The sequence below is a fragment of the Camellia sinensis genome, chromosome 2 (assembly GCF_055761805.1).
Source record: "Camellia sinensis isolate YWXY chromosome 2, ASM5576180v1, whole genome shotgun sequence".
Classification (NCBI taxonomy): domain Eukaryota; kingdom Viridiplantae; phylum Streptophyta; class Magnoliopsida; order Ericales; family Theaceae; genus Camellia; species Camellia sinensis.
This window is the reverse complement of record NC_138962.1, coordinates 106,073,867-106,093,412: the sequence shown is the minus strand read 5'-3', so window position 1 is coordinate 106,093,412 and position 19,546 is coordinate 106,073,867.

Sequence of the window (19,546 nt, the reverse complement as noted above, 5' to 3'; positions counted from 1 at the left end):
TTTCAGCGGTGAAGATGATGCTTTGAAGTCCCAAGAAGGAGAGGGCCACCCCCTCTCCTTGTTGTCCTTGAAAAGGGCATATTTTGGCCTCTTGAGAGAGCATTATGCTTGAGTGTGTGTTGAGCATGTTTGAACTATTTTTCATGCTTATATATCCATAATATAACATGATTTTAAGTTGGTTTTGGTACTCCATGCATGCTTAGCATAGTTGCCTTGTAATGCCATGTTTATGCCTTAATGTGCCTTAGGTTGTTAGCCTTTGTTGGAGCATGTTTTAGGCTTGATCTTGTGAAGATTTTGTGCATGTGTTGCCATGTTCTAGGTCTGTCCTAGGTTGTTTGGGTCGAATTTGGCATGCATCATGTAGCTCCTTTGTATTTAGGCTTGTTGGCCTTGAGCATATGGATGTATAGCATGACATCTTTGCATTGATTTGGTGATTTGGGGTCACTTTATATGTTATTTCAGTCCCATTTCCATGCTTGTTTGATTGCCTTGCATGCATCTTTAATGCCTCTTAAGCTTGTGTAGCAATGCTCCATGTTTTGGTGTTTATGCATGCCTTTGGTTTTAAATCATTTAGATGCCATCTAAGTGGCCCTTAGGCCTTGTATTAATGTCCTAAAACTCTGTTTTTAGTCATTTAGTCCATGCCATGTTTGGTCTTGCTAGGTGTAGTTCAATACTCCATTGGTTTGCTTTGAACACTTGGACTATTTGTTGCATGTTTGGCTTGATTTTATTGCTTGGTTTGGCACCATGCTTTAGCATGATTTCAATGCTTATGTTGCATGCTAATTAGTCCATGATTACCCTCTTTCAAGTGTGCTTGAGGGTTGTTCAATTTGTGTCTAAGTTTTGGGTCTTAACATGTGTGTGTGTGCATATGTGTTTAGCCTTCACCTTTGGGCATTATGGCCACTGTTTTAGGCCTATTTAGAGCCGCCTAATTCATGTTTAAGTCCATCTTTGCATCCATTTGTGTTGCCATATGTATGCTTGTATGCTTGCATAAGTTAGTCGCCATGACATGTTGCATCCTTAGCTTGTATGCCTAGGTTGCAATGCATCTTGCATGCATGCCTTGTTCCTTGACTTGGTGATAGGAATTGGGCCTTGTTTGGTTTGATTTGGTTTGCATTGCATTTGAAATCAAAGTTGCACACTTGGTTCTTTGGGCCATCATGCATGGAAATGCGTGATTGGTGGCCCGAGAATCGAGGCACATGTCCCTTTGAGTCATCACCATGATAAGGGACATGAGTAGTGCATATATGCCTTGAATTGTGCTGCCATGCTTTGCCTTGCCCTCTGTTGCTGTCATTTGCAGATTCTGCAGGAACATTCTGCCGATCGACAGTGTAAGGTGCCGGCCGGCAATCAATTCTCTGCCGATGGCTTCATTTTGTGCCGATGGCCACATACCACTGCCGGTGGTAATTCCACTCAGCCGATGGTACTCCCCAGTACCTAAGGACGCAGTCCTGAGGTTTTGACAACCTCCAGAGGAGCAAAGGAAAGAAAACAGAGGCAGCTTGCGTATGGCGGCGCGTTTCCCGAGGCAGTTCATCTGTTTTCTTAGCTTAATTTAATTTGTTAATTAATTAAGCAATTTGTAATATTTAATTAGCTTGCGTAGTTAATTAATTTGTAATATTTATTTGGTCCCTCCGAGCGAGGGCAAATCTGTAATAAGTGTGGGTGAGTGACATGTATGTCTTCCAATCCCCACTTCTTTCTTCCCTTTTATTTACCAGCTTACGATGGTAGATTAGGGCACGTTTAATTTAGCATACCTTATGCTATGCATGTGTGCATTCATGTATTTGTATTGCATACATTAGGCTCGGTACATCACGCTAACTGCATTCGTATTTTAAATTCTAAACTGAATATGTGATAGTCGTGCATTTTCGCATGCCATGTTTAGGATAGCCGAGCCTATTCTAGCAACATTTTGTATGCGACGCATTAGGCACTTAACATGGACTTGGATCATGCATGTTTGCTAACAAGTTTTTTTGTTTTGGCATGGAGTACGATGTAAGTATGTTTAAATGCTTTAGCATATTGCATGCGTGTGAATGCTACCATAACAGTGTACCTGCCATGCGGCTAAGTGCTTATGTGTTAAACTGCTTTGAATGCCTGTGGGTGAAGGTTGGATTGCTTGAGTTGGAAAAACTCGTTGAAATCCGTGTTTTAGCCTACTTGCGAGTAGCAAATTCCAAAGCATTTTCAAAACGAACGGATATGCAATGTTTCTTTCCAAATTAGGCAATCTAGTCTATACTTGTTTGCTGCGCGCATAACATAGTAATTCTAGGCTAATAAAAGGAATAAGAACACATAAAGTTTTCAAAAATGGATATCACGGTTAGTAGAGGCCAGTCTTCGGACCGGGCGAAAGGGGGTGCTCATAGCTGACCTTCCCCGATCGTACCCTAGCTCCCGAGCCGAGACAACTCCAGTGATGACGGACGTGTGGCCTTCGGCACCGAGTCAGGGTTTCCTAAATTTCCCCATTTAAAAAATATTTAGGTGGCGACTCTGTATCTGGCAAAGCAGTCCATGTTTGGCACTACTTTTTCAAAAATCTGTTTCTCAAAACGATTTGCCAGATTTGGACTCTTTGGTTCAAGATTAAGAACCGCGACACAAAATCGAGAGTCCGAACTGTAGCGCGAGGCCCTCACGCGGGCGCTGCTACACTACCTCAAGCCGAGGTCAACTGAGTACAAGCTCATTGCCGACCTCTCAGACTCAAACAAGGGTGCTGGGGACGATTACTTCATCGTCTCGGGCAACTGGGAGTTTCAGCTCGACGATGACCTCCACCTTTATCCCCTAAGTCGAACAGTTTTTGGGGAAGGAGATGGTAAGGGCCAAGTGTCATTTTTTCTTACTTTTTCTTCTAAAGTTCTCAATACTTTGTTCTAATGTCTGTGTTCTTCTTTTTGCAGTTCTTCCACAGCCATCAAAGGGCTTCCGCAAGTCTTTCTTCCCCGGTAAGGATTTGAAGAGGCTATTAGATTTCCTATCCACAAACGAAAGGCCCCTCTGCTACTTAATTTCATTCCCACCTATAAGTCGGTTCTTCCCGATGCCCCCAAGAGGAAGAAAAGCCTTTCCCCGCCTTCCGCCACAACTCCTTAAGCGGCCTTCTCATATCGGCCAAATCAGGGGTCGACCTCCGATCCAGCAGAGCAGCCGTCCACCTAGGCTCCATATCTGATCCCTCTATCTCAACACCGACGACGACGACGAACTGTTTTTGCTACTGAGATGGGTCACCAAAAAGCAGTCGCCAAAGACCTCCTAGCCAACATCCTTGCTGACGTTGACGCTCAGCCAGCACAAACCCAGCCTCAACCAAAGCAAAAGCAAAAAAGAATCAAGAAGGCTCAGCCAAAGGCAAAGGTGACTTAGATTGATACTGAGGACACCTTGCCAATTTTCAAATTGGCTAAGAGTGATAAGTCCAACTCTGCTGTCGAGAAGAGGCCTGCCGAGGCCAAACCATCCGAGTCTGCCAGATCAAAGAGGCCAAGGTCATCCTCTGCAGCCACCTCGGGATCTCTGAAGCATGATTCCCCCTGGGCCCCCAAATAACACTGGAAGATAGGCCAGTGAGGGCTGGCGATAGTGCCGACGACGTTAATGTCGGCGTCACTCTTAGTACCGATCTACTTCTTCCCGGCGATCTCTACCGGAACGCCGATGTGAGCGAGTATGAAAACTTTGCTCTGATGCTCCAGCACTCTGTTCAAGTAAGTCTCTTTATTTGGTAACTTTTCTTTTTTTCTTTGTTTTTCATACTTATAACATTTTCTAATAACTTCTGCTCTGTCTATTTTTGTTCAGGCAATCCAGCACGCCTATTCCTTCTCGATGCAATCTTTCGAGACAAGGAAGGCGCTGGCCGACAAGAATAGGGAGGTTGTTAGTCTGCAGAAGACTAATAAAAACTTGCAATAAAAAATGAAGACCTTGGAGGATCAGGCCAAGGCTGCTATCAAATCTAAAGATGACACCGAAGAAAAAGCGGAGTCCGCTGAGGCTATCAAGAAGGTTCTCGAGGCCCAAAAGAGAGAGGCCGAGGAAAAGATGACCCAAGCCCGGAAAGAACTTCAAGATGCCTTGGCCACAAAAGAGGCCGAAGTCAAGGCTGCCGACGAGAAGGGGTACAATGAGGGGGTGGCCGACGTCACGGCGGATTACGAGAAACAAGTAAAGCAAGCATGCAACAAGGGTTTTACCCTTGGTTGGATGACTTTACTGAAGAGGCTCGAAATCCCCGATGACTCCCCCCTCAAGAACACCGACGTCCTTCCTCTGCCATTCCCCCCAACTCCAAGCCAATCTGACGACGACTCTGAGTCTGAGGAGGAATCTTTGGTGAGGAAATCAAAAGAAGCTGCTGGGGCCAAGTCCCCTGCTTCAAATAAGAAAGTCATAGACTTGACTCAGGATGAGGAGGGTAAGGAGGTTCCCAAGGATGTCACTCCTAAGAAAGCGTTATCGGATGTGCCTCTCACCGACAAGAGCCTCGATCAAACCCTTCAGGAAATAGATGTCGAGCTCGCGGCTGAGAAGGCTATCGAGATGTCTTCCCAGCAGTCTTCTGAACTTTAAACCCAACCACCCAGTGTTGCCGAAGAATCTTAATTTCGATGTCTTTTTTCTTTGTTGTTTGTACTTTTGTTTTTCTTCTTTTTGGACAATTGTAAGCTTGGCCGATATGTCATCTTTTCAGTGTTAATACAACTTCTTTCTTGAATGCTTGTATCTTTATCCTCTCTTTACTGCTTTTGTATGATTCCATACTTAGAATTTTTTGCATATCTTCAATGCACACTTTTCACAGTGTAATTTTCTCGGGTTGAAATACTTCAGCTATACCCACCAACGGTTTGTATCGGAAAGTACATGAGTACTTAGTTTAATACAACCTTGGCCTTAACTTGTAAATTTTTTCACAAATTTCAACAAGTGTCAGACATAACCTTAATTTAACTTCAACTTGTAAATTTTTCACAAATTTCAACAAGTGTTAAACATTTCCTCGGCTAACTTCAACTTGTAAATTTTTCTCAAATTTCAACGAGTGTTAGATATAACTTTAGTTTAACTTCAACTTGTAAATTTTCCACAAATTTCAACAAGTGTTAAACATTACCTCGGCTAATTTCAACTTGTTAATTTTTCTCAAATTTCAACAAGTGTTAGATATAACTTTAGTTTAACTTCAACTTGTAAATTTTTCACAAATTTCAACAAGTGTTAAACATGATCTCGGCTAACTTCAACTTGTAAATTTTTCTCAAATTTTAACAAGTGTTAGATACAAATTTAGTTTAACTTCAACTTGTAAATTTTTCACAAATTTCAACAAATGTTAAACATGATCTCGACTAACTTCAACTTGTAAATTTTTCTCAAATTTCAACAAGTGTTAGATATAACTTTAGTTTAACTTCAACTTGTAAATTTTTCACAAATTTCAACAAGTGTTAAACATGATCTCGGTTAACTTCGACTTGTAAATTTTTCTCAAATTTCAACAAATGTTAGATAAAACTTTAGTTTACCTTCAACTTGTAAATTTTTCACAAATTTCAACAAGTGTTAAACATGATCTCGGTTAACTTCAACTTGTAAATTTTTCTCAAATTTCAACAAGTGTTAGACATAACTTTAGTTTAACTTTAACTTGTAAATTTTTCACAAATTTCAACAAGTGTTAAACATGATCTCGGCTAACTTCAACTTGTAAATTTTTCTCAAATTTCAACAAGTGTTAGACATAACTTTAGTTTAACTTCAACTTGTAAATTTTTTCACAAATTTCAACAAGTGTTAAACTAATTTTAGCTTGTGTATTTAGACCATTTTCCAACTCTCTGCCCCCTAATGTGACCTGAAGTTGCACTTGGGTTCTCATTATGCGTGTATTCCAGAAACCTCGTCAAGTATCTTTATCAATCATAAGTGTAAAAAAATCAAGCTAAAACTTTATTTATTACTTCGGCAAATAATAAAAAATAATAAAATCTAATGATAGAAAAATTTCCGATTGCAAGTGTTCCAGGGCCTTGGCAACTCTTTGCCCTCGTTATCTTCAAGCCGATATGCCCCATTGCCCGACACCGAGATGATTTTGTAGGGTCCTTCCCATTTTGGGCCAAGCTTGCCCTCTCTAGGATCCTTCTTGTTGTCGACAACCTTTCTCAAGATGAGGTCACCGATTTGAAACTCCCTTCGGTTGACCTTTTTATTATAGGCCCTGGCAAGCTGCTGCTGGTAAGCTGCCAATTGAATTGTAGCTCTCTCCCTTCTTTCTTCTAGCAGATCCAGATCTCGAGCTAGTAATACATCATTAGTTCCATTCTCTACTCCCTGAGTTCTGATTCTTGGGATGCCGACTTCCAGAGGAATGACTGCTTCTGTGCCATATGCCATGGCAAATGGGGATTCCCAAGTTGATCTTCTCGGCGTAGTCCGATATGCCCAGAGTACACTTGGCAGTTCATCCACCCACTTTCCTTTTGCTGCTTCCAGCCTCTTTTTTATCCCATCCAGGATAACTTTGTTGGATGCTTCTGCTTGTCCATTGCTTTGGGGAAAGCTTGGGGTTGAAAAGTAATTCTTGATTTTGAACTTTGCACAGAAGCTCTTGATCAGCTTACTGTCAAATTGTGTTCCATTGGCTGCAACTATTGCTCTTGGGATCCCAAACCTTGTGATTATGTTCTTCCATATGAAGCTCTTCACATCCACATCTCGAATCTTGGCTACGGGCTCAGCTTCTATCCACTTGGTGAAGTAATCTGTTGCTACCAATAGGTACTTCCTTTGCCCAGTTGCTTGGGGCAGTTGTCCAACAAGATCCATGCCCCACTGGGCAAACGGCCAGGGACTGGATACTGGGTTTAGGTCTGCTGCTGGTTGGTGTATCAATGGTGCAAACCTTTGGCACTTGTCACACTTCTTGACATAGGCTTCTGCATCTTTCTGCATGTAAGGCCACCAATACCCTTGGGTGATGGCCCTATGAGCAAGTGATCTGCCCCCAGCGTGGCTTCCACATATTCCTTCATGTATTTCATATAAAAAATCTTCAATTTGTGAGGGATGTACACACCTTAAAAGGGGTCCAGTGAAGGATCTTCTGTAGCGATGTCCCTATGCTGTCAGATTGAATCTTGCCGACTTCAATCTGATCTTGTGTTCCTCTTTGTGATTATCTGGCAGTTTTTCTTCTTTCAGGAATGTTATTATTGCATCCATCTAGCTTGGTCCCATGTCTACACACATTGTTTCGCGCTCCGTGGTCAGTGATTCAATGCTCGAGCCCGACAAGTAATGAACCATTATCGTCCTTGCCATTCCAGGTTGTATTGCACTAGCCAGGTTGGCTAGGGCATCGGCGTGACTGTTATCATCTCGGCTAACCTGATGTAGTCGGCAATTTTGAAACAAGGCCATCAATCTGCCTACTTCCTTTGTGTATGCCGATATACGTTTATCTCGGGTTACGAACTCACCTGTTGTTTGGTTGACTATAAGCTGAGAGTCACAAAAGACTATCACTTTATCTACTTCTACTGCCACTGCCAGCTTTAGTCCTGCAATCAGTGCTTCATTTTCTGCTTCATTGTTTGAGGCCTTGAACCCCAAACGAATGGATTACTCTAGTGTCTGCCCATCTGGAGATACCAGTACTACTCCTGTCCTCGCTCCTTGTCGGTTTGAACTTCCGTTAACAAACAGTCGAAAGGAGTCGCCGATGTAAATGCTCCAGGGTCTTAGTTTTTCTTCTTTCCTTTGTTCTGTTGCCCTCAGCTGGGCTCCTCTTTGCTTGCTTGGACATCGTTCATCTCAGTTCGACGGAGTCCGATGCATGGTGGCTCCTAGAGTGAACTCGGCCACAAAGTCGGCCAAGACTTGGCCTTTGATTGCCGTTCTGGGTCTGTACTCTAGGTCATACTGGCCCAAGGCCACTGCCCATCTGGCTATTCTTCCTGTTAGATCTCCCTGTTACAATAGGGACTTCAAAGGGTGTTCAGTTAGCACCACAATTTTGTGGGCTTGAAAGTAATGGTTCAGTTTCTTTGAAGCCATCACTAATGCCAGTGCCAACTTCTCTAGGGGTAAATACTTGGTTTCTGTATTAGCCAGGGTTTTACTTATATAGTAAACAGCCCTTTGCTCCCCTTTTTCTTCTCGGATTACCATTGCGCTTACCGCGTGTTCTGAAACTGCTAAATATAGGAACAACTCCTCTCTAGGTTCTAGATTTGAGAGAACTGGAGTCATGGTCAAATACTTCTTTGAGTCGGCCAGGGCGACTTCACACTCCTCTGTCCATAGGAAGTCTGTGGCCTTCTTCACTAAGTTAAAGAAGGGTTTGTATTTGTCAGAGCTCCTGCTTATGAACCTATTCAGGGCTGCAGCCCTTTCAGTCAGCATCTGAACCTGTTTTGCCAATATCGGGCTCTTTAACTCAATGATGGCCTTAATCTGATCTGGGTTGGCCTCAATGCCTTTTCTGGTCACCAGGTATCTTAAGAACTTACCAGATCCAACTCCAAATGCACACTTCGATGCATTGAGTCGGAGCCGATATGTTTTAAGGACTCAAAGACTGCTTTTACGTCGGCCAGATGACCCTTAGGTTCCTTGGTCTTCACGACTATGTCGTTGATGTAAACTTCCACTGTTCGGCCAATCAGGTGTTTGAACATTTTGGTTACCAATCTCTGGTAAGTTGCTCCTGCATTTTTCAACCCAAAAGGCATCACTCTGTAGCAATACAGCCCTTTTGGGGTGACGAACACAGTCTTCTCCTCATCAAGAGGGTACATGGCTATCTGATGGTACCCCCTGTAGGCATCCAGGAAGCTCATCATTCCATGTCCTGAGGTGGAGTCCACCAGTTGGTCTATCTTGGGAAATGGAAAATTGTCTTTGGGATAGGCCTTGTTCAGGCTGGTAAAGTCCACGCAGACTCTCCATTTACCATTCTTTTTCTTTACCACCACTGTATTTGATAGCCATGTCGGGTAATTTACCTCTCGAATGGCTTTGGCCTCCAGTAGTCTGTCCACTTCCTCTTCCATTGCCTCAACATGCAACAACGTTGGTCTTCTTGCCCGTTGGATCACGGGTTTGGCCGACCTATCTACGTTCAGTCTATGGTAAGTGACCTCGGGGTCAATGCCTGGCATTTCGTAAGGCGTCCAGGCAAACACTTCAATGTTTTCTCTTAAGAAGGCCTCCAACTCTTTTTCTTCTTCCTCGGCTAAGCCCGAGCCGAGAAAGAAGAAGCGTTCTTCATCCCCCTGCTGGACAAGGATTTTCTTCAGTGCTTCTTCACTCTTCTCGGCTGGCTCCTTGCCGACGTCCTCTAGGACCTTCACGTCCTCGTCTTCGATCTCTGCCCTTTCTGGCTCTCGTATGCTGCAGGTAGATTTCATTGCTGCCATGGAGCAGTTTTTTTCCTGTAACTGATCTCCTCTGACCTCCTCTATCCCCTGTTCTATTGGAAATCGTAGTAGTTAATGCAATGTTGAGGGAACAGCTCCCATTGCATGCAACCATGGCCTTTCCAAGATAATATTATAAGGGGAGGGTGTGTCGATTACGGTGAACTTTGTCTCTATCCTCTTGGTGCCAGCCTGCACTTCCAAGCTTGTTGCACCCAGCGGCCACGTCGGCGTTCCATTGAACCCGACCATTGGTCCATTAGATTGCTCCATATCATCAGGGTGAAAGCCCAGCTCTTTGTAACATCTGACATACATGATGTCACAACTGCTGCCTTGGTTAATTAGGATGCGTTTTACTTGGCATTCCCCTACCTGGAGGGATACTACCAAGGCATCGTTGTGTGGATGTTGTACCATCTCTAGGTCGGCTTCAGTAAAGAACACTACTGGTCCCTGGCACTCCTCGGCCTGAGGTCTTTTCTACCGGACCTGGTATACGTGTTGTAGGTGCTTTACTTTCTGTGTCTCCCCCCGTATTTTGTTTTCGTTGACCTTCAAGTGAATTACATTAACTACCCGAGGTCCACCTGCCTGCGGTTGCTGTGCTGGGGGAGGTGGAGCTGCTGGTGCCTGAGGTAGTCTTGCCTACTCTTCTCTTGTCCTGGCCTCATCTACAAGGTCCCTCAAATGGCCTTGCCTTACCAGGTCTTCCAGGTGTGCCTTTAGGGCTCTACAACCCTGAGTCAGATGCCTATCTTCGTTATGGTAAGCACAATGCTTCCCAAGGCTTCTTCCCATAAACTCTCCTGGAACCCTTGCCGGTGCTCTGAAATAGGGTTGGGTTCTGATTTTATCTAGGACTTTGTGAATTGGGATTCGGAACACAGTCGTGACTGCTTGTGCGGTTCTCAGTCCTATTTCTTGTTTGTTGTATCCGTTGTTACCTCGGCCTCGTTTCGGCGAGCCGTTTGCTTTCTCCTGCTTTGTTGCCTTAATCCCTGGCGTGTCTTCCTCGGCTCTGGCATAATTTTCAATTCTGGCCATGAGCTCCTCCATGCTTTTTGGCAATGTTTTCGCCAATGACTTTTTGTAGTGCGCAATCATCTTTCAGGCCGTTTTTGAAAGACACGACTGCCACCTCTTGGTTGCATTCGGGTATTCGGTTGAACACCTCGTAATACCTTTTTGCGTGGGCCCTACGGCCTTCATCCTCACTGATTCTTAGGGCCATTAGGGCGTCCACCCTTAATGGCTGCAGTTTGTTTGTCACGAACCTGGCCACGAACATCTCGGCCAGGCTTTCCTAGGTCTTTACACTTCCTCTCGGCAATTTGTGAAACCAGTCCGATGCAATCTCCTCGAAGAATGAGGGGAACACCTTGCAAAGCAATGGCTCATTCCCAGTGTATAGTGCCATTAAGTTCAGGTATAATCCGACATGAAAGTTGGGGTCCGACTTACCATCGTATATCTGGAACCTCGGCATACTGAATCTTTTTGGGACCTCAACTTTGTCTAACTCCACCGAGAATGGTGTTCTCGGCTTAACTATTGAAGTTACCTCGACATGCTCTTGTTTCCTCTTGAGGTAATCTCTCAAATCCTCTTTGGTCTGCCCGGGAGCTCGGTTATTCCCAGATTTCAGTCTCTTAGGTGCGCTGCTTTTAGCTTCGTTGTGACCCCTTTTTGATCTTTCTCCATTGGTCGCATCGAAGCACAACTCCTGCCTTTGAACATGCCGATGTTCTCTGGGGTCTGCCTCCTTGGTGCGATGTGTCCTTCGAGATTCTTCCCTTCTTGGTTCTCCTCGCCCGACCTCCCTTGAAGGCTGGTGAGAGTGTCTTTCGTTCCTGGCGTGCTGAGGGGCTACAAGGATTGTTTTCTGCCCTCCCTTCTGGGCATTGGCCGCTGGAATTGGCGTGTCCTGCAGCGGGAACAGTGGCTGCATGACGTTATTTTGCATCACGAAATTGAGCATTGTTTGTAGGTCCGCCAATTTGTTTGCCATGGTCTTTACTTCGTCGTCTCTCCACATGCATCTTTCTTTCCATACCTGTAGGTCATCCTTGTTACAGTAACTGCTTTAGTCCGTTTTCTTTGGTACGCCGTCTTCCTGGCCGACGTCCTTTCCTCCATGATTCTGGTCTCCATTGCAGTTGTCCTCTTTGACGCCAAGGTCTCCAGGTTTTCCACTCCCAGTAGGAGTGTTATCTCCAATCTTTTCTTTATGTCCGTCGTTGGCCATCTATTCTTCTTTCTTTCCCACAGACGGCGCCAAATTGTGTAAGTGAATTTCTGACCACACTGCCAACTCAGTATTCAACTGGAGAGCACTAGCAGAATAGGATAAGCCCAAACAACCTAAAATAGAAAGATAAGAATCCGGCGGTAGTCCGTCCACCCAGGGGCACTCCGATGATTAAGTCAGTAATCAAATACCTCTCAAAGATAATCCATAGATCTTAACTCACTATTCTGAATATAAAATGCGTACCTTAGACCCATGGGAGTGCCTCTCTTTTATAGTTAACTCAATCATAGTCCCAATAGAAGCCTTGCTTCAATGGACTTTAGCTTAGTGCTTATCCTGGAATCTTCAATAGATAAAGATAAACTCCCTAAGAGCTTTATCCTTATCCAGGTTGAGTCCCTTCCTCATTCTAGGACTCTTGTCCCTTATCCGCTTATCCCGGATTCCGATATCTTCGGAGACAACCTCGGCCTAGCCGAGATAACCTCGGCGTCATGACCAGGACACGTGGCACCTCGGCTGACACGTCGGCATCACCTTGGCCACGTGTTGGTACTCATAAAAATATATCCCCACAAATACTATTACTACTCCTTGAATTGAAATTAATGTATTAGTTGCTACAATAAGAAGACATTTTGTTTTGGACATTTTGTATGATTGTAATCAAATACAAAATGAAGTTAAAATGTATTTGTTATGTCTGTCCCCAATGACTGCAGAAGCATATTTTCGAGTTGGTTTGCATAGTTTTTGTACTGATAAAGATTGACAATTTGATATATATTTCTTGAAACAAAATGGTAAAACTGTCAATTAAATTTTTAATAAGCCACTAGGTGAGGTGATTAATAAATTATTGGAACATAACACCAGATCACACAGCTCAAATCTAGGGAAGTTGGTAACTTAGAAATTCTTTGCATACAGTCAGTTTGAGTATAAGACAAGTTAATAAAAACCACTAAACAAATGAAATGACACCCCATATATACACTGCTCTATACCCACCTACCAAAATTGACTATTACTTGTGTTTGAAGATTCATTAAGCAAAGATCAAGGATTGGTTTAGCATATGAGGCGCTTTCTTACCAAACAGGACACTTCGATGCGAGTCTTACTGTTGTGCTATGCAAATTGCCCGGTTCCTCTTCTCTATTTCCTCCTAAATAAATTTTAAAATTAAAAATTACAAAAAAAAAAAAAAAGATCTAGTAGAGAAAAAACTAGCCTTTCTTCATAAGTAGTTGAAGGGGAATTCCTTATTAGAAGAAATTGCTAGTATAGAATATGATGCAGAAATCATAAATGAATCCAAATCATCCCAACCTCTTGATACCACAATATATATATATATATATATATAAAGAGACGCCAGGCAAATGTTATGCGTATTGTACGCATATATTGGTATAGTTTTCAAGAAAATACATTATAATTGTCAATACATGATATTGAAGTGGCAATCTCAAAACTGAAACAATTCTACATGGGTGTAGTGTGGGATTTTCTCTTTTTTCACCCTTCCAATTAATGAAAGTTAAAATTATCGCACATGTTAAAATGTGTGTGTTTTTTTTTTTCTTCTCTCTCTCTCTTTTTTATACAATTTTGGATTTTAAAATTGCATTATATAGAGCTTCATTTTGTGTTCACATAAAAATGAGATGTTCGCTTAGGTGATATTTGATAAAATTAAAAATTGAAAACTGAAAATTTAGTGTTAAGAACTTAATACTGAATTTTTTAAACTAAAAAGTTATTTGATAATGAAAACTAAATGTTGATTTTTTTTAAGCTGAAAAACTAATTGATAAAAATTTAAGTGTTAAGCTAAAACAAATTGTTTGATATATATAATATCAAATTAAAATTTTATTTTTTAAAAATATATATTTTTATTTTATATTGTGATAGTGAGTTGATGTTGGTGGTGGTGGAGGTGGAGCAACAATGGTGCCTATAATGCCAATGACAATGGTGGTGGAGGTAGAGAGTGGTTGTGGTAACGGTGGAGGGATTATGTATTTAAGATAAAAAGGGAGTGCTGGCGGTAGTGTAGTGATGGTGGTTGTTGTGGTGGTAGAATAATGAGGTGGTTATTGTAGTGGTAGAAGGGTTGTCGTAGTTGTAGTGGTAGTGGTGATAATAGTAGCGACTGTGATCGTTGTAGTGAAATGATGGTGGTGCTTAGAGTATCTCCAGCAAACATAGCTAAAATAGTTATCCAAAATTTCACTTTACTACTTTAGCTAGTCACTTTTTAAACATACACTGCAACGATGCTCTACTTTAGCTATATTCTTTTAAAATATTCTTATTCTTTAACCTGGTCGTCTGCTAGGACATCCCCAGGACGTCCTCCCGGCCGTCCGCTAAGACATCTCCAGATTGTGGTCATCCCCCAGGTGGACAACCTTGTGTAATACTCTGTTGAAATGTTTTTTTTTTTTTTTTTGCATTGTGGTCATTCCCCAGGATGACCACCTTGTGTAATACTTTGGTGAAATGTTTTGGACATCCTCCCGATCATCTGCCAGGACAGCCCTCGATCATCCAATTATCATAATTCTAATCTCTTGGTTTTCTTTAGAATTATTTGATGCATGCAAAGAAGTAGGCAGCCAAAGCAAAGCAGCAAACAGGACAACAAAACCAAGGCTACGCAACGAAGCAAGAAAAAAGCTTTGGGTGGTCGATCAGATGGTCAACCTGGAAGTTTTGCTCACTTTATTGCCAATCTGATAACTGTAATTAGTTTGATTTACCGTATTTTTCACCAAAAAAAACAAATGGACGACAAAAAAAATAAACTATACATTTTTTTTAATGATAAACGCAATAAATTGAACTAGTTATAATTATTGAATCGAACTTTTTTTTTTTTTGTGTGTGGATGAAATACACGAAATACTCGATAAAATGAATGGTTTGGATTATCAAAACAAGACACATGGTAGGCTCCACAGGCCAAAACAACACCTCAAATTTTGGACTGGAGGGGATGCTCCACGTATACAAAAGAAATTAATATAAAGAAAAAGGAAAATAAAATGTATTATCAAGGTTAGTAAATATACTTAGGGTTTAAAATTAAATAAAATTTGGACTGGAGGGGATCCTCCACCTTTTAGTATACAAAAGAAATTAACGTAAAGAAAAAGGAAAATAAAATGTATTACCAAAGTTAGTAAATAAACTTAGGGTTTAAAATGAAATAAAACTCAAGCGCTAGGAATTTTTCTATGTTATGCGATAATACTCAAATACCTATTTGCAATTAATAAAGGCTAGAAATATATACTAAGGTTCCATTGGTCCTAATTGCAAAGTTTAGCAAAATTGGAAAATAAAATAGAATTAACTAGAAACTTAGAATTTAAAGTACAATGACTAAAACTTAGGGTCTCTACATGTTTCCAAAAAAAAAAAAAAAAACACCCTTGAGAACAAAAAAGTAATAACAACAATAGTTAATAGGTGCCTTCAAAAAAAAATTAGTTAGTATAGGTTTCACCATTTAAACCATCCACAAATATTTTCTATATTTCTTTCACAAAACACTGAAAAAAATAGAAAAAAAAAACTTTCCAAGCTGAACAACCAAAGGAAGATAGCGTTTAAAGTCACAACTGCAAGTTTGTAATAGAGTTAGAAAGTTGTCCACTCTAGAATAAAAATAAAAATAAAAATTAGAATTTCAATAGAGAAAATGAAACTACCCATTAGTTCCCATCTTGGAAATTTTCAAGGGAAAATGAATACCATGTACTAATACAAGCAACTAAAACAATTAGTTTGTAGCTGTTAGAAACATTATGATGAAGCCAATCCATGATATGCCAACATTTGAAATGTTGATGTAACTAATTGATTTTACCAAAATAAATTACATTAGTCTTAGTGGTAACGATGAGATGGTGATCACACAACATATACTAACCCATAAAACAAAAAACTAGAAATGATTGAAATGTACTATTTTCAACCACCCAACACCCATAAAAGGATACAAAGAGGAGGCTGAGACTACTATTGGCACCTAAGAATAATACAGATTCAATAGCAAATGAGAATGAAATTAATCCATTCAGTAGAGGTATATAGAATTATAGATAGAAGAGAAAAAGGAAATATTTGAAAGGAAAAGAAAACAGAATGACCATAAAAACAGTGGTGTGTGTTGATACAGGTGAAAAATAGAAGCTAGAAATATGAAGAAATGGACAATATAGTTTGTTATGAGAGTAGAGTTAGTTAGCAAAGTAGTTAGTTTGTTAAAGAAAGAGAGTATAAAGCTTCTTTTTGTTGGGATTGCATCAGAGGGATCAAGATTGTAATGAAGGGTTTTTTCTTTTTTTTTTTATTCACAATGTCTCTGTTCTGCTTTTCTCTTTTCTCCTCTTTGAATTATTCTTCTAGTCTGCTAAACGTAGTTTACCTTCTTTTTTTTTCTCTGTTTCTTACTGGAATATTTTTGGGCTTCATCATGTGTTTAATTTAATCACTGTACTTGGAACCCTTAGTTGTGTTAACGATCCAAAAAGAAGAAGAAGAAAAAAAAGTAAACCCTCAATTGTGATAAAAATCTGAGACGATTTTGGTATTGAGAAAATAAATAATAAAAATGGTGTGACAGAATGTGTTATTATTATTATTATTTTTTTTCTTTTTAACCAAAAAAAAAAAAGTTTAGTGGAGATATCATAACTTATGCAGGCCGGTGTAATTGATTGACGACCAGATTTAACCCAACTCACTCCACAACAAGTGTCTTAGGACTTTGGAGTACAGTGCAGTCTTTCAAAAAAAATTACATTCCCAGTATCGAACCCAAACATCTTGCATGGAAGAAAAGCAAAGAACCACCCGACCACCACCCCGGTGGTTTTATTTGTTTGTTTGTGTCTTGCAGTTTGCTGCTTATACTAGTTGGCGGTGACCATCCATAGATACTCACTCTCTAGGCAGGAATTGGATGATGCGCCAATATTGGCCTTTCCCCGGCCCATTTCTCTGAATATTCCTACAATTTTATTTTCGCAATAAGGTGATTTTTTATTCTATACCCAATATAGAATAAAATGAATTTTGAAACGAAAATTTACCTATAAATCTCATTTTGAGGAATAGTGATCATTTTATCCCAATGATTTTTTTATAGACCAATTAGTCCCATTGATTTTGAAAATGTAGATTTAATATATTATTTGAAAATTGAATTTATGGTCATACCCTTATTTCTATTATGTTTTATTCTCTTTTTTTTTTTCTTTTATACTAGAAAGATAAGGTACACAATCCGCGAGAATTAAATTTGGGATAAATTTTTGTATGAGAATCTTTTTTATTTAGAAAACATTTCAAAAGGGGTACAATTCTTCAAACATTCTAAAAGGATATGAGATTCTTCAAACATTTTAAAAGGAGTACAACCTCAATAAGTTTTGGACAAATGTATAATTTCAAACTATAACACTCTAATGTAACACTCAAACGTAATACTCCAATGTAACACTAAAAAAAATCCTTAGTGTATTTGTTTCAAATATAACACTCTCATCTAATACTTCAAAAAAAAAAACTCCTTAGTATAACACTCTAATGTAACACATAAAAAAAACTCTTTAGTGTACTTTTTCCAAACGTAACACTCCAATATAACACTCCAAACAAACTCCTTAGTGTAACACTTTAATGTAACACATAAAATAACTCCTTGGTGTACTTTTCTCAAATGTAACACTCTAATGTAACACTCCAAAAAAGTGATGTAGGATTCTTCAAACCATTCCAAAAGGATGAAGGATTCTTTAAACCATTCCAGAAGGATTCTTTAAACCATTCGAAAAGGATTACAAAAATTCCTTAATAAATTTTGGACAAATTAATAATTTCAAATTGTGAGGGTTACGTTTAGAAAAAGTACACTAATGAGTTTTTAATATTTTTGTGTGTTACATTGAAGTATGTTACGTTGAAATGTTATGTTTGGGATTACATTGATTGGAGCATTACGTTTAGGAAAAGTACACTAAGGAGTTTTCTTTTTTTTTTTTTTTAGGTATTACATTAGAGTATTTTGTTTAGGAAAAACACACTAAGGAATTTTTTTTAGTATTACATTGTAACGTTTTGAAAAAGTACATTAAGGAGTTTTCTAATGTGTTACATTAGAGTGTTACGTTATTGGAGTGTTACATTAGAGTGTTACGTTTTTGTTCGCAATGTGAGATTTGTTCTAGAAAGAAGGAAAATCCAAAAATTCTATAGTGCGAATTGCATAAATGTGTAATTTATATTTGGAGAAACCCACTTTTATCCCTAAAAAATGAAACTCAAAATGTAAGTGACTACCCTTTGTGTAATTTCCACTTTAATAGGACCTTTGGATTGAAAAGAAAAAATGGAGGACTAAACAGTTGTTGGCACCAAAACTTGGAATCCTCTGTCGACATAGGTATGAGCACATGCAGAGGAGGCCCAAGAATGAAGGAAGTGAAGTTAGTGGCCTAAGAAAGAGGAATGAGGGTGTGACACATAACAGTTGCAGAAGAAGAGAAAATGCAAAGGCAGTTGCAGTTCATGGACAGTTATAGGAGCATAGTAAATGGACATGTGGTAGCACAACATAACCATTAGAGGCCATATAAAAGCTGGGAATTCAAAGGATAGAGGACCTTCAACCACATTCACAATCCATGTGAAATCTAGGAGTGGTGTAACTTATTTAGGAGTAGTTCTTGTACTTACGTGTAGTCTATCTGTAATTTAGTTCCTGTAACCAAGTTTGGCCCTGTCGATTATGATACCTTTTGAACTTGTAATTAAGTGACAAGTTTACTTGTTAATCAATCGAATTCCAGTTTATTTGTATTTGTTTCTTCACATAACAACTTCCAAAGAAGTCCTTGAAACTGTCAAGGCATAGGACACCAATCACATTTGCATAATTGAGTTGCTGTTTGTGAAAACTAGTTTCTCTATCGATTTGACCAAAATCAGATTTTTGCTAACATATTTTGGCACCCCCAGTGGAACTTGTCTAATTTAGAGTTATGGTGATGAAAAAGCAAACTGATGCTTATGGAATCATGCCTTCAAGTGGCATGTCTACATCTTATGTACCCATGGATGCAATGTAACGCCCTGAAAAAAAATTGGGCAATGTATATCTATTTATACAACAAACCCATCTGATAGACTAACACATATTTATAGCTAACTATTCCATACATCCATTTCCATTTAATCCCAAATGCCAAATATATGTTGTTCACATCTCAATGCCCCAGTTCCAATCCCAAGCATACATTTTACAACAAGTATGAAACGGAAGCCAAACAGATAATAAGTGCTCTGCAGGCTTACAAATTTATCCAAGAATATTCTTGGTTCTATAAAATAGAGTTTTAACTCAACGCAAGTACAGCCCTGGGCTTACATTCAATAAATAACTGTCACGCCCTCAAAATTAATCTATTATATATCATTGACATGCATTATTTAAAGAAGACATTTTATTAATTCATTCATCAGAGTATTACTAAATAATCAAATAAAATGCCCTACAGGCTTACATCTTTCCAAGCCAACACTTGGTTACAAACATTCGAGTTCTAACTCAATACAAGAAAAGCCCTAGGCTTGAGTTTTTTTACATGTGCTAACAAATAAAAGCAAATAACAGAAAAATAGTCTTCTTCAATCCAGAAGCCAAACCCTCCCAAGCTAATTCCTTGGAGGTAGTTTATCACCTGAACCTGAAAATGATGTTCCCATAAAGGGTGAGCCACAG